At 40.0% G+C, this 11,972-nt stretch overlaps 1 protein-coding gene and 1 pseudogene across 4 annotated transcripts in view; one reads left to right on the top strand and one right to left on the bottom strand.

Moving 5' to 3' along the window:
* Window positions 1–11,972, top strand: part of Ttc28 (tetratricopeptide repeat domain 28) — an 818,517-nt gene that overhangs the window by 517,148 nt on the left and 289,397 nt on the right. The gene's annotated exons all lie outside the window — the stretch shown is intronic.
* LOC105741727 overlaps window positions 10,651–11,972 on the bottom strand; it is a 3,613-nt pseudogene continuing 2,291 nt past the window's right edge.

The following is an 11,972-nucleotide window of genomic DNA, read 5'->3' as shown; positions in this document are numbered from 1 at the left end:
ATGGCTGACACTGACAAAGGTTCTACAATCTGTGGTACAGGATCTTAGGATAAATCCTGAGGGAATTTCACTGACCTTCTCAGACCCAAAAGCTACAACTCTTGTTGCCATAGGTCCTACTTTACCTTGGTCTTAACCATCCAGCAGAAAAGTATAAATATGAATATAAGAAGTAAAGCCATGCTGTTATGTTGAGCTGTAGGGGACTCAGGTCAACAATTTCTGCCATTGCCAGTGAAGTGGAAGACCCAATACTATTATGGACTACTGGGCTCTTTTAGAATATTTTGCTGAGTTTACACACCTATAATATTCAAATAACGGAACTTAACAGAAAAAGGGGATACAGATGTATGTCCATTTTGTATCTGTGTATTCAAAATGATTAGGATAGATATATAGTTACATTCTCTTAATGAATAGAGGGATTTGTCCTAATAGTGTTTGTAAATAGGATACCATGTCCACATCTTGTACAGCAATTAACCACTAGGAAGAATGTATGAAATGTGTTATTGAATCTGTCCTACCATTTTGGTTTGAAACTGTCTCATTGCTATTTGTTTATCAATAAAATTATGGAAAAAAATTAGAAGAGTCAGAAACAGATAGAATCTAACATGTTGGAGACTGTAGCATCACTATGTAGTCAGAAGTGTGAGTGATATTATCCTAGAGGTTCTAGTAACAACCTCAGGGGCTGCAGTATGGTTTTTGTGGATAAGGTGGTGTTGGTCACTCTGCTGATCCTGACAGAACAGCTCCTGGATAAACTTGTACCTACTTGATTCTTAACTTTGGACTTACTTATTCTGAATATCATATTGGAGGAACTAAAACAAATTAGTTCTATTTTTTTCTTATCTTATAGATGTAGAAATGAGGTTTAAATGAGGATGGATGATTTTGCATGATTATTTAGCTAGAAACTGTTAGAATCATGATTTTCAAAAACAATGTAAAATTTGTTTTGCTAGATCTTTTGGTATACAAACAAGTAATCCTGAATGAAATGAGATCTACCGTGTGTCCAATTTTTAAGAAGATAATTTTGTAAAAGAAAATGACAAATGATTATTTCCTGCAGTCCATTTTAATTTTGTAAGGGTACCATTAAGGTTTGTTTAATTTTATGTCATTGTGGGTTAGAACAATTAAAATCTGATTAGAATAGATTGCAAAAACAATGTCCTTTCCATCCATCCCATACAGATGATCCAAATTAGGAATCCTTAGTTTCAATTTTAGCTCACTGAAAACAATCTGTTTTTGAAGCAGTAATCAGAATCTCTTATTCTTCCCAATAAAAGCACTTTTCTCTAATTATCATAAAACACATATGAATCTCAAAGTTCTCTTTCCATAAGAAATCACATCCCAAAGAAATCACCCCTGAATTATTTCTGATCTGTATTCTTCTGTGGACTCATCAAGTGGGTGTCCACTGGTTTCTGAAGGGAAGTTAGAGTGTGCCTTTTAGTCTTTCCTGACAGGTGAGAATACCAACAGTTTTCTAATTTTTTTAACCATTTCAGTCACTGCTAAAACTTCATTAATTAGTTAGTTCACTGTAAGAGTCTTATTTAGAATTTATTATAAAGCTGAGTGTTATAGTGCACCCTCAAATTCCAGCACTGTGGGAGTGTGAGGTATGAGGACTGTGAGTTCAAGCCCAGCTTGGGCAATTTGGCAACTCAATGAGAACCTGTCTCAAAATAAAAATGACTTAGGATATAGCTCATTCAGTGCAGAGGCCCTGAGTTCAATCCCCAGTACCAATGAGAAAAAATAGAATTGCTTGAGCTGAGATTACCTTGTATCTGTCTTTTAGGAAGTTTTATTATACAAACTAAGAGGCTAAAAAAGATTGTAAGATGAATAAAGTACTTAGTAAACATTCACAAATTCTTTGGAAATATTAGAATATAAGGAATTAACCGTGTTAATAAGAATTTATGAGCAGAATGTGGTAGAATCCTTGCTGTAGTTGTGTCATCGCATACCATTTACTGAACTTGTTTAAGTCTGCATTTATTGGTTTATAAAACTGGGAGTGCTATTGCTATCGCTACCGTATAGCCCCTCCTCTAGCCATGAAAACCATTAGAGAAGTTCTAGTTACTATATGTACTTATGGTAGCACAACTCTATCTAATCAAATCTTATTATTCAGATCATCTTTATCCTGAACCCAAATCAGCAAGGTCTTTGTTTTCGTTTGCTGTATAATGTTATCTATTAGCTTTAACTGTAAGTTCCAGATTCCAGTTGCTAAAGCTAACCAAGATTTGAGTGTTGATACATTTGAAATGTTCATATAATATTTAAAGTGGCCATAGTACTGATTTTCCCCCCTTATCCATCTATAAAACCATCATCTAAATCCTGTCACTTTGTGTGGATCAGTTACTTGGCTTGTTTTCATCCAATGCTACTTTCCACTGGCAGGCACAATCACTCGGCCTTTCTAAACCAAACCTACCAGCTCCCCCAACGTGGTGTTATTGACTGATTCCTTTTCTCAGTATGTCAGCATCAGCAAGGTGGGGAGAATAGGCAGCATGGTTTGACCAAACAGCATCCTTTGTTAATCTTTCCCCCCTTTCTTTTTCTCCTACTGTGGGCTAAAAGGCAATTGCTTTCCTTTACTGTAGGATACCTTTACTCTCCAAAAAGCAGCAAAGCACCTTCATTCATAAATGACAGGAAGAAAAGGCCATTGTCATATAAGATCAGTAAGTTCAAACATGTATTTCTATCAAGAAAAACTGTCTTTCCTAAAGCTCAGCAGAGTCTGCAAAAATCACAAAAAGTATTCAATACCTGTAGATCCCAGACTAGGTATCTGTTTCCTAACATTGTTTAGTGTGTTTTAAAACTACCTTCACTGCATATGAGATCCTGTAAGAAAATGAGTAGAGGAGAAACAACTGCAAATCAGTAAGATTGTTTTATTAGGAGTCTGTATAACAAACTGTGCACTGATTTTATTGTTTGAGGCAAACTCATGGTGGTGGTGGGAATTTAATTTAAAGGCTCTGTTCTTGTTCCAAGTGAAATATGCAAGAGGTTGGAAAGGGCTTTGCCAAAGCTTTTACATGAGATTGATGGATTTCCTGAAAGTTGCTTTAGAAATGCAGAATTTCTCATAGAACTTGTATAATATGGCTTGAATAGTCCATCCTATTTTTAAGTTCTGTGAATGCTAAATATTAATTTTCCACAAAAGGATTTCTTACCCTGGGGTTAAAGATAGGATTATGCATAGGGTACTGTGTGACATCTTGGTATAAGTATATAAGATATAAAGATTGGCTAAGGGTAATTAGCATGACCATCGTGTCAAACTTTATTTATTTATTTATTTATTTATTTATTTATTTATTTATTTGCAGGACCAGGGATTGAACTCAGAGCCTTGTGTTTGCCAGGGAAGCATTTATTCCACTGAGCCATCTCCCTGGTCCCATGTCAAACTTTAAAAAAAACTTTTTTAATGATAGTAAGGATTTCACCCAGGAACCTTGTGTGTGCTAGGGAAGTGCTCCCCTGCTTCCTTTCCCCCCCACGTTCCCCCTTTTTGTATTAGGATTATTAAAAATCCTCTCCACTAGTTATTTTGAAATATACAGTAATTGTAGTCAACTACAGTTCCCTGTGGTATAGAATGTTAGAAGTTGTTCCCTCCTATTTGCATGCACCTCTCTTCTCATTTACCTTTCTCTGCCTATTCCTTCTTCTTACATATTTTCTTGATCTATTGTGTTAAACGACTCCTTTCTTAATACATCCTTACTAGCATCTTTCCTTTTTTGTTACACAATAAATGTTTCAGATTGGACTTGCAGTGATCCTATTTTAGTTTCCCAAGTGCTGGGATTATAGGTGCATGCCACAATGCCCAATCTCAGTCTCCGTTTCAGTGCGCCCCGGAGGGTGGGGCTGACTTGGCACACTGGGGATTGAATCCCGGCCACTGAGCTTTGCTTAAGCAGGCGCTTTAGTCCGCTGAGCTATCTGGCCAACCTTCTCTTATATTCTTGTTTACCTTTAAAATCAGTTCCCTTGGGCCAGCCAGATAACTCAGTGGATTTTTTTTTCCATAATTTTATTGAGAAACAAATAGCAATGAGACAGTTTCAAATCAACTTGATAAGACAGTTCCAATAATTAACACATTTCATACTCGCTTCCTAGTGGTTATTTGCTGTACGAGATGCAGACATGATATCCTATTTACAAACACTATTAGGACAAATCCCTCTATTCATTAAGAGAATGTAACTATATATCTATCCTAACCATTTTGAATACTCAGATACAAAATGGACATTCATCTGTATCCCTTTTTTTGTTTAGTTCCGTCATTTGAATATTATAGGTGTGTTAACTCAGCAAAATATTCTAAAAGAGCTCAGCGGATTAAAGTGCCTGCTTAGGCAGACAGAGAGACCAGATTCATCCTGGCCTTGCTGGCTCCACCCCTGGGGCACACTGAGAGGAAGATTGAGACTGGGCATGGTGGCACGTGCCTGTAATTCCAGCACTTGGGAGGGTAAAAAACAGGAGGATCACTAGGAGTCCAATCTGTATAGTGAGACCCTGTACTAAATACATTAAAAAAATAATCAGTTCCCTTTAGAAATATCTTATATGAGATCAAGTTTCCAGTCTGGCTCTTATTGCCTTATGCTGTAAGAAGATAATACTCTACTATAAATTATAAACTTAAGCTTCTATTTCTGAGGTCATCTCATTCCTTAGGGCCTTTTGGATACAGAGAGGGGCTAATTGGAAGATATATTAAGCAGACTAGAAACAAGGAAAGAAGCTGTGCATATACCCTTTCTAAAATGCACTTGCAATTTGAAGACTGGTGTCATATATTAATGTTTATGTGTGTCTCAAGTTACTCTTCTTTCTTTGCTGGGACAAATACCTGACACTCAAAATGAAAGAAGGAAAGGTTTATTTAGCTCACAGTTACTGGATGTTTCAGTCCATACTCAGCTGACTGCAAGGCAGAGCGGCACATGGCAGGGAGCAACCTTTCATGGTGGGGGCAAAGAGCAGAGAGCAGAGAAGTGGCAGCAGCTCGGGTGGCTAGCTAGCCTCTCTCCCCTCCTGACACTGTAGGGCAAATTACTTAACCCAGGGCAGGTGCAGCATCCACACCCACAATAATCAATCACAAACTCTAGAAGCTGCCCCGTGACTGCATGAGGCTTTGGGGGGACATCTAGACACAAACCGGATCAATGTGCTTAGGCAATCTTTTGTTGCAGTATAACACACATACAGGAAAATATACAAATAATTTTAAAAATTAACTTACCATAGATTTTTGTACCCCTCTAATCTCTACCCAGTCACGAACCAGAATGTTACCAACAATTCATGAGACTAGTTTTTGTCTCTTTCCAATTTTAACCACTTGCAAGGGTTAACTAGTCTATGCTGACTAGTTTCAGTGTTGTTTGTTCAACATCACATGTGTTAGATTCATTTTTGTTGATGGTCTATAGTAGTAGTTAATGTGCTCTCATTCTAAATGGTATCTGTCATATGAAAATGTGCATTATTCATTTGGGTTGTTTTCATTTGAAAATTCTCTCTTGGTATTATTGTTGACTATACCTACTTCTTGCCTTTTCTTTTGCCTTTTTCATGTTTATGAGCAAATGAACTGGTTGTGATTTGCTTTGTTTTCATTTTGAGTGAGGTTCACTGAGCTTGTTGAATTTGTGGTTTGATGTTTTGCATTAGCATTGAAACATTCTTATTGGTTCTCTCTACAAATGATGCTTCCATATTATTATTTTTCTGAAGATTCCAGTGTGATGTAAGTTATGCCTCTCTGCCTTCTTCCAGATGTCTCTTATGCTTCGTGGTGCATTTTCCATTCTTTTTATCTCTGTTTTAGTTTAGATATTTATTATCCTAACTTCTAGATCACACATTTTCTTTCTTTAGCTATGTCTGCTTTGCCATTACCTTACATATTACCTTATATAGTATTTTATATTGCTTATGTATTACTTTCTTAATTTCTGTTACTATAGTTTTTCATATTTTAATTTTATTTATTTTTTCATAATTTTAGTTCTCTGATGAAACTCTCTATTCTACCTTTTTTGTTTTGCTGTCCAATAAATTTGTCTTATAATTTTTAATTGCATATAATTATTTAAAATTCTATACCCAGTAATTTATAGTATTTATTTATACTTTCTGTTTGGTCCTATTGTTGTGTTTAGCTCAGTTTCTGAAGTATGGTTGTTGTGTATAAAAATATTAAGAGAATCTCGACAGCTGTATCTTTCTCCAAGTAGCATTTTCTTTGCTGTCTTGTAGATGTTTGGAGCAGGAGTGCATCATATTCATTCAGGCAAAAATGAGATTTTTCAAACCTGGGATTCAATGTAGCCAATGTCTGGCTTACCCTCCCTGAGTTTTTACCAGGGCTCACTGCCTTGGTGAGCTTGAAACTTTAATTTATATATTTCCACAGATGTGAGAATGCCAACATAATGTACTATATAAATTTCTACTGGTTTTCTCCTCTATGTGTGTGCTACTTATAAAATAGTATAGAGTATAGGACTAGAGGTGTAATCAGTGGTAGAATGCTTGCCTAACATGAATGAGACCCTATGTTTGACACTTTAATCCCTAGTTCCCTACTATTGCAAAAAAAAAAAAAAAAAAAGGTATGCTAAAGTACAGTATCTAGAATACACTATGGGATTCACTTTTCTGTAGTGTTGGTCTTTAAAACCTGTTATTTTTTAAAAATAAATTTAAAAAGAAAATAAAGAGCAAAATAAAAGATAATAGGAAACAGAGATCTTTTGCAAAATGGAAGTAAAGATAGAGGGAGGAAAAGGGAAGGGAGAGAAAGGGACAAAAACAGAATGAAGTATAATATACAAGCAAGTACCATCTCTCCATGGTGAATGGACTCATTGGCATGTGCTGCAAACATGTACTAAGAAAAATTAAAAAAAATTTTTTTTTACCTCTGAACTTCAGTTTTATCTCCCTGGTCCCACTAGATTGCTGAAATCTTTTCTATTTTTGTCCTTCCTAGCAGCCACTGTTTGCTTGACCTTTCAATCTTTTCCCCATTGCCCATTCAAAATGGAAAATTCCTTCAGGTTATATAAACTTCTTAGTTTTTGTTTTTAAGTCCAGGATCTTGTTCTCTGTTGTCCTGAATGCCTTGATTCTACTCTTGTTCCTTAAAATAGATTTTTAAAAGATGTATACAATTCTACTTGTTCTTGATAAATAAAATATAGTCAGTCTGCCATGGCTGGAAGTAGTTTGTTATGTTCTTTTTATTAATGAATGTTTTGAATAATGGTATTTATTTATTTTGAATGACAACTTTTAGATCAGTTAAGGATCTTACAGAGTACCTGGCCCTTATTCTACAGCTGAGGCAGCCAGGGTTCTGCCAGAGACATCTTCTTAAGGACACATAGTCAATTAATGACTGTTCTCCTGTGGGGGCTCATTTACTTATTGTGATCTTAAGCCGTATCTAACCAGAATTCTAAATGAAATCGACTGAATCTTAATTTGGTTTGGTGGTTGCTAACTGGTGGCCAACTTTTTCTACCTAGCTGAACTGAACTAGGGTGGTGCCAGGGGTGGGAGGCCCACTTGAGGACTGCTGCCAGCAGCAGAAGAGGCAGAACTGAAGAAGCTGTTAGGAGGCTGTTAGGGAAGCTGTTTGGAAAAGCTGTTGGGAACTATTGTGGAGCTGTTGGTTCTCTTGGGCTGTTCTGCTAGGGAGGCCTTCTCATGCTGGCTTTCCTCATGAACTTGGCTGTTCTCTTTGGAGAAGGAGCTCAGAACCTGGTTGTCACTGAGAATGGCCATGGTTCACTTTCAGGGAGCTCAGGTCTTCATCTTGAGCATGCTTCTTTGCTCAAGAGGGGACGATGGTGCACAACTCAGTCTCCTGGAGAAGCTTGTCATGTTGGCTTTCCTGATCAGAACTCAGCTTTCTCCATTATTGGAGGAGCTTGGAATTTCACTGTTGCTGAAGCTCCCTGTCATACTTTTTGGGGGAGCTATGGTTCTTACCTGAGTGCCCCTTCCTGCCTCCAGTTCAGATTCCTCAGCCTGCTGGCACAGATCCTGTATCCCACTGGCACAGACTTTCTAGCTTCCACCATTGACCCTTAGGCCTTCCTAGCACAGATCTATGAAGAGGGCCTGCTCGAGACATTGTTGTGGGCTCTAGGCCTCCAGTTGGACTCATGGGAGGCACTGTTAGGAGCTCTGGGTCTTCAGCTGGATTCCTGCTCATGTAGGACATTGCTGTGGGATCCAGGCCCTCAGCTGGATTCTTTGGTCTTCAGTGTGGACAGATTTCCAGCACTCTCTTTTTGTATATGATTCTTTGGGTGTCTATTATAAATAATCCTTTAAAATGTGTCGTATTTTATTGTTCCCTTTGCAAAGCCCCAAACTATGACACTTGATTAAGTGATAACAGTGCTTGATGGACTTAATCTTGAAAAAGAAGCTTACAATATGAAGTTGAGATAATATTACTGACTTATAAGAACATCAATAAATCCCTCTCTATGTTAGGCAACACCTACATTTACCACTCTGAAGTTATTTTTGTCTCTTTAGTCAATATACATGTAAAAAGAGGATTTTTTTTTTTAGTCAAGAAGGGATAATTCATAAACGGTACTACCAGATTATGCCCATCTTTAAGGCTATAAAGAAATATTTCTGTAAAGAAATTATATCAACTATAGCTCACAGAGCATACCAAAGGAGAATAAGGTATATAAGATTATCAAATCATATACAAAGAATGCAAAACCAAAGAAGTCTTAAACTCCATTTGTAATTCACTTTGAAACTATTTAGATAATATTGATATTATTTTATCATTAAAACTGATGACTTCCCTTACAAAGCATAAACTTATTTGTAAATTCAGAGAATGTACTTTTTTATGTTAACTGCTTAATTTATTTAGTCTGCTTAGTGGCCCAGCTCAGGGCCGCTGTTCCAACACTTGCTGGGGACAGCCAAAGCACTACCAGTCATATGATGCTGCACCATACTGTTGCTGGGTTCCAAGGTCCCAGAGCTGAAGGTCCCACCGTTCAACCTGACAGCAAGCTTGCAACTCCACACATAAGTATAGTCTACACAGCAAGCAAATTCTGGCCAGAGATGACATTCCATCCCCAACTCATCTGGTCTATGTACAATAGTTCACATATCACCCAACAGTCACAACAAGATGATATTAACAGCACCCATTCTCCTGGATCATCCCTCCCCCATAGAGTCACCACACATTGCAATTATGTACCTCAAGTCCATTTTTGATTTGTTAAATATGTTTCAGGCTCACACGTAGGAAGAGGCAAATCTCATGCTGCTGAGTCCTTGGGTATCTGGAAGCCAAGGTGGAGTGTGCCCCCTGGGCTGTCCATGCCCATGGCCCTGGAATATGGCTCAGGAAGTTGTAGCCAGGATATGTGAGCTGGGCCAGCCAACAAGGGAAGGTAGAGGGTAGAAGTCGATGGCCCAGCTCAAGCGTGTCGCAGCATTTCAGCTCTGGGACCTTGGAACCGTCTCTTTTCAATCTAAGTCACTGTCCAGACCAGGCAGCCTGAGGATAAGCAGTGGCTGCCTTAAAGGATGAGATCAAGGGATTATAGAAACTCTCTTCTTCAGACCCTGGGCCAGTGACAAGCCACACTGTCCTCCAAAACCCATGTAGGTAAAATGTCTTGGGCTTCTGACTGAGGAGACCATCAGGTGTGAGTGACAGCATCGAGAGGATATGGGCTTTCTGTAGGGGAGAGCTTTTCTTCTCAGCCTCCAGCCTCTTACTGTGCTGTGACTGCGTAGGAGATACAGATGTCACTCAGAAGTTCTCAGCCAGTCTCCAGTAGTATAGTTTGAGAACATGAGATGGAAGCTCCTCTTCACATTAATGCGGTCCCTAGGCTGGCTTAAGTCACCCCTAGCAAGTGAACAGAAACCAGCCCTTTCCCTGACTCCTGGCCAGTTCCACCATGCACTGACTAAAGGACTCTTCCAAACTGACTTCCTCACTTTGCTCCAGGGAGAGCAGGACCTGGAGTGGAAGGGGGAAAAGTCATTGTCATTTTGCATCCTTCAAGAGCCACCTGGCCACCAGTCTTTTTCTTGTTCATACTCCCACTTGAAGTCCTCTTGCACACAGCTGGACCAGAGGCGTCAGAGGCCACAGGGAGCTACACCCTGGAATGCTGCTCAGCAGATCTTTGTCATATTAGTGTAAACATCAGTCTCCAAGGATCCATGACCAAGGAGTTCCCAAGTGGTCCCAAGTAACAGATTCTTCCTAGCCCAGAGTCCAGGCTTTTTTTTTTTTTTTTTTTAAATCTTCACGGCTTTTAGGCAAGTGTTGGATTTGCAGACAGCAACCAGGCCCCAAAACCTGTGGAGATATGTTTCCCTGGTGCTGTGCCCACTCGCCTCCTGAGGAGGTAGTAGAGATGGCTTGTTCTGCCTCTCAACAAGCCACCAATCCACAGGAAACCTGGATGGACCTGGGATGGGGTGCAGAGGGGGCAATGCTAGCTGTAGAATGCCCCCCTGCAGGGGGCCAGGCCAGGGTTAGGGGGATGAGTCCCGGCTCAGGCCATACTGCATGCTCACAGTGTGGTCCAGCTCCTCCAGTTCTGCAGGCAGTGGGATGCCTAGCTGTCCCAGTTACAGAGAGAGAGAGAGCCTCAAAGGAGTCCTCCAGTTTTGAGAATGTTGGTCTGCTTTCAGGCTCCAGTTTGTAGCTGATAGCGGCAAAGGGAAAGAAGGCTGGGGGGACAGTCTGTGGGGACAAATTTCTCCCAAAAGAACTTCACATTGAGGCCAAAATCCAGTGTGCAGGGCAGGCATTCAGGATCTGCATACACTTATCAAATGATCTCAAAGAGGACAATCTCAAAAGAGAAGACATCCACCGTCTTGTAGCTCTTTCAATTCAGCATTTCAGGAGCCATCCAGTAAGGGTTTCCCAGTACCACATACCTCTTCATGCAGTCACTCTTGTGCAAGGTGCATTTCTTAGTGGTAGCCTTCTCCACTGGGGGCCAATTCTTCTCTTCCACTATGAGTCTATCACCACCACAGTCTTGTCCAACTTGATGAGGCAGTTGTGTGAGTTCAGATCCTAGTGGATGATGCACATGACGTGCAAATAAGCCATTCCAGAAACGATGCCTTTGGCAAACCTGACCTTCTGCTGCAAGGGAATGGTTCTGCACTGTGCAGGAAATCCTTCAGTGTGCCCAGTGTACTGTCAGCAGGTTGAGCTTCTTGTCTTTGTATATCACACCAATGAACTTGAGCACATTGGGATGGTCCAGGCTGCGCATCACTTTCACCTTAGTCAGAAAAGTCTTCTGTGTCTCTTTATCACATCGAATTAACTCCTTTATGACCATCACTTTGCCTGTGGCTTTGTATATCACCTTGATGGCCTGTCCAAAGAAGCCCTTTCCCAGGACTTCCCCATGGATCAGGCCACATGGCTGGAAGATCTGCTGTGAGTAGCTTGTAGAACAGCGGAGGGACTCTGAGCAGCTGATCTCACAGCTGAGCAGCAGGGGCTCCTTGGGTGAGCTGGGGCCAAGGGACTTGGAGATGCTATTACTATGCTTCAGGGAACATCTCCTCAGTGTCCCTTCCAGATTTTCCTTAGCATCCAGGGTACTGAGGGTATGGGAATGTCTGGTATTCTGTATGTGGAGAGAGAACTGGGCATCAAGCCGCAGTTGATCCAGGCACTGGGAGACTGGATCCAGTTCTATCAAGAGCTGAAGTGTCTGGCTAGTCTGGTTAATTGCATCCTCTACCTCCTCCACTTGGGGTGTGTGGACAGGGATCCTATTGATCTCCAGGATGCGGTCTTCAGGGTGGATGGCATTTCTTTCTTTTTT

This window comes from Octodon degus, unplaced genomic scaffold (assembly GCF_000260255.1).
Source record: "Octodon degus isolate 3935 unplaced genomic scaffold, OctDeg1.0 scaffold00021, whole genome shotgun sequence".
Lineage (NCBI taxonomy): Eukaryota > Metazoa > Chordata > Mammalia > Rodentia > Octodontidae > Octodon > Octodon degus.
The sequence above is the reverse complement of the archived record's forward strand: the minus strand, read 5'-3'. Positions and strand labels throughout refer to the sequence as shown.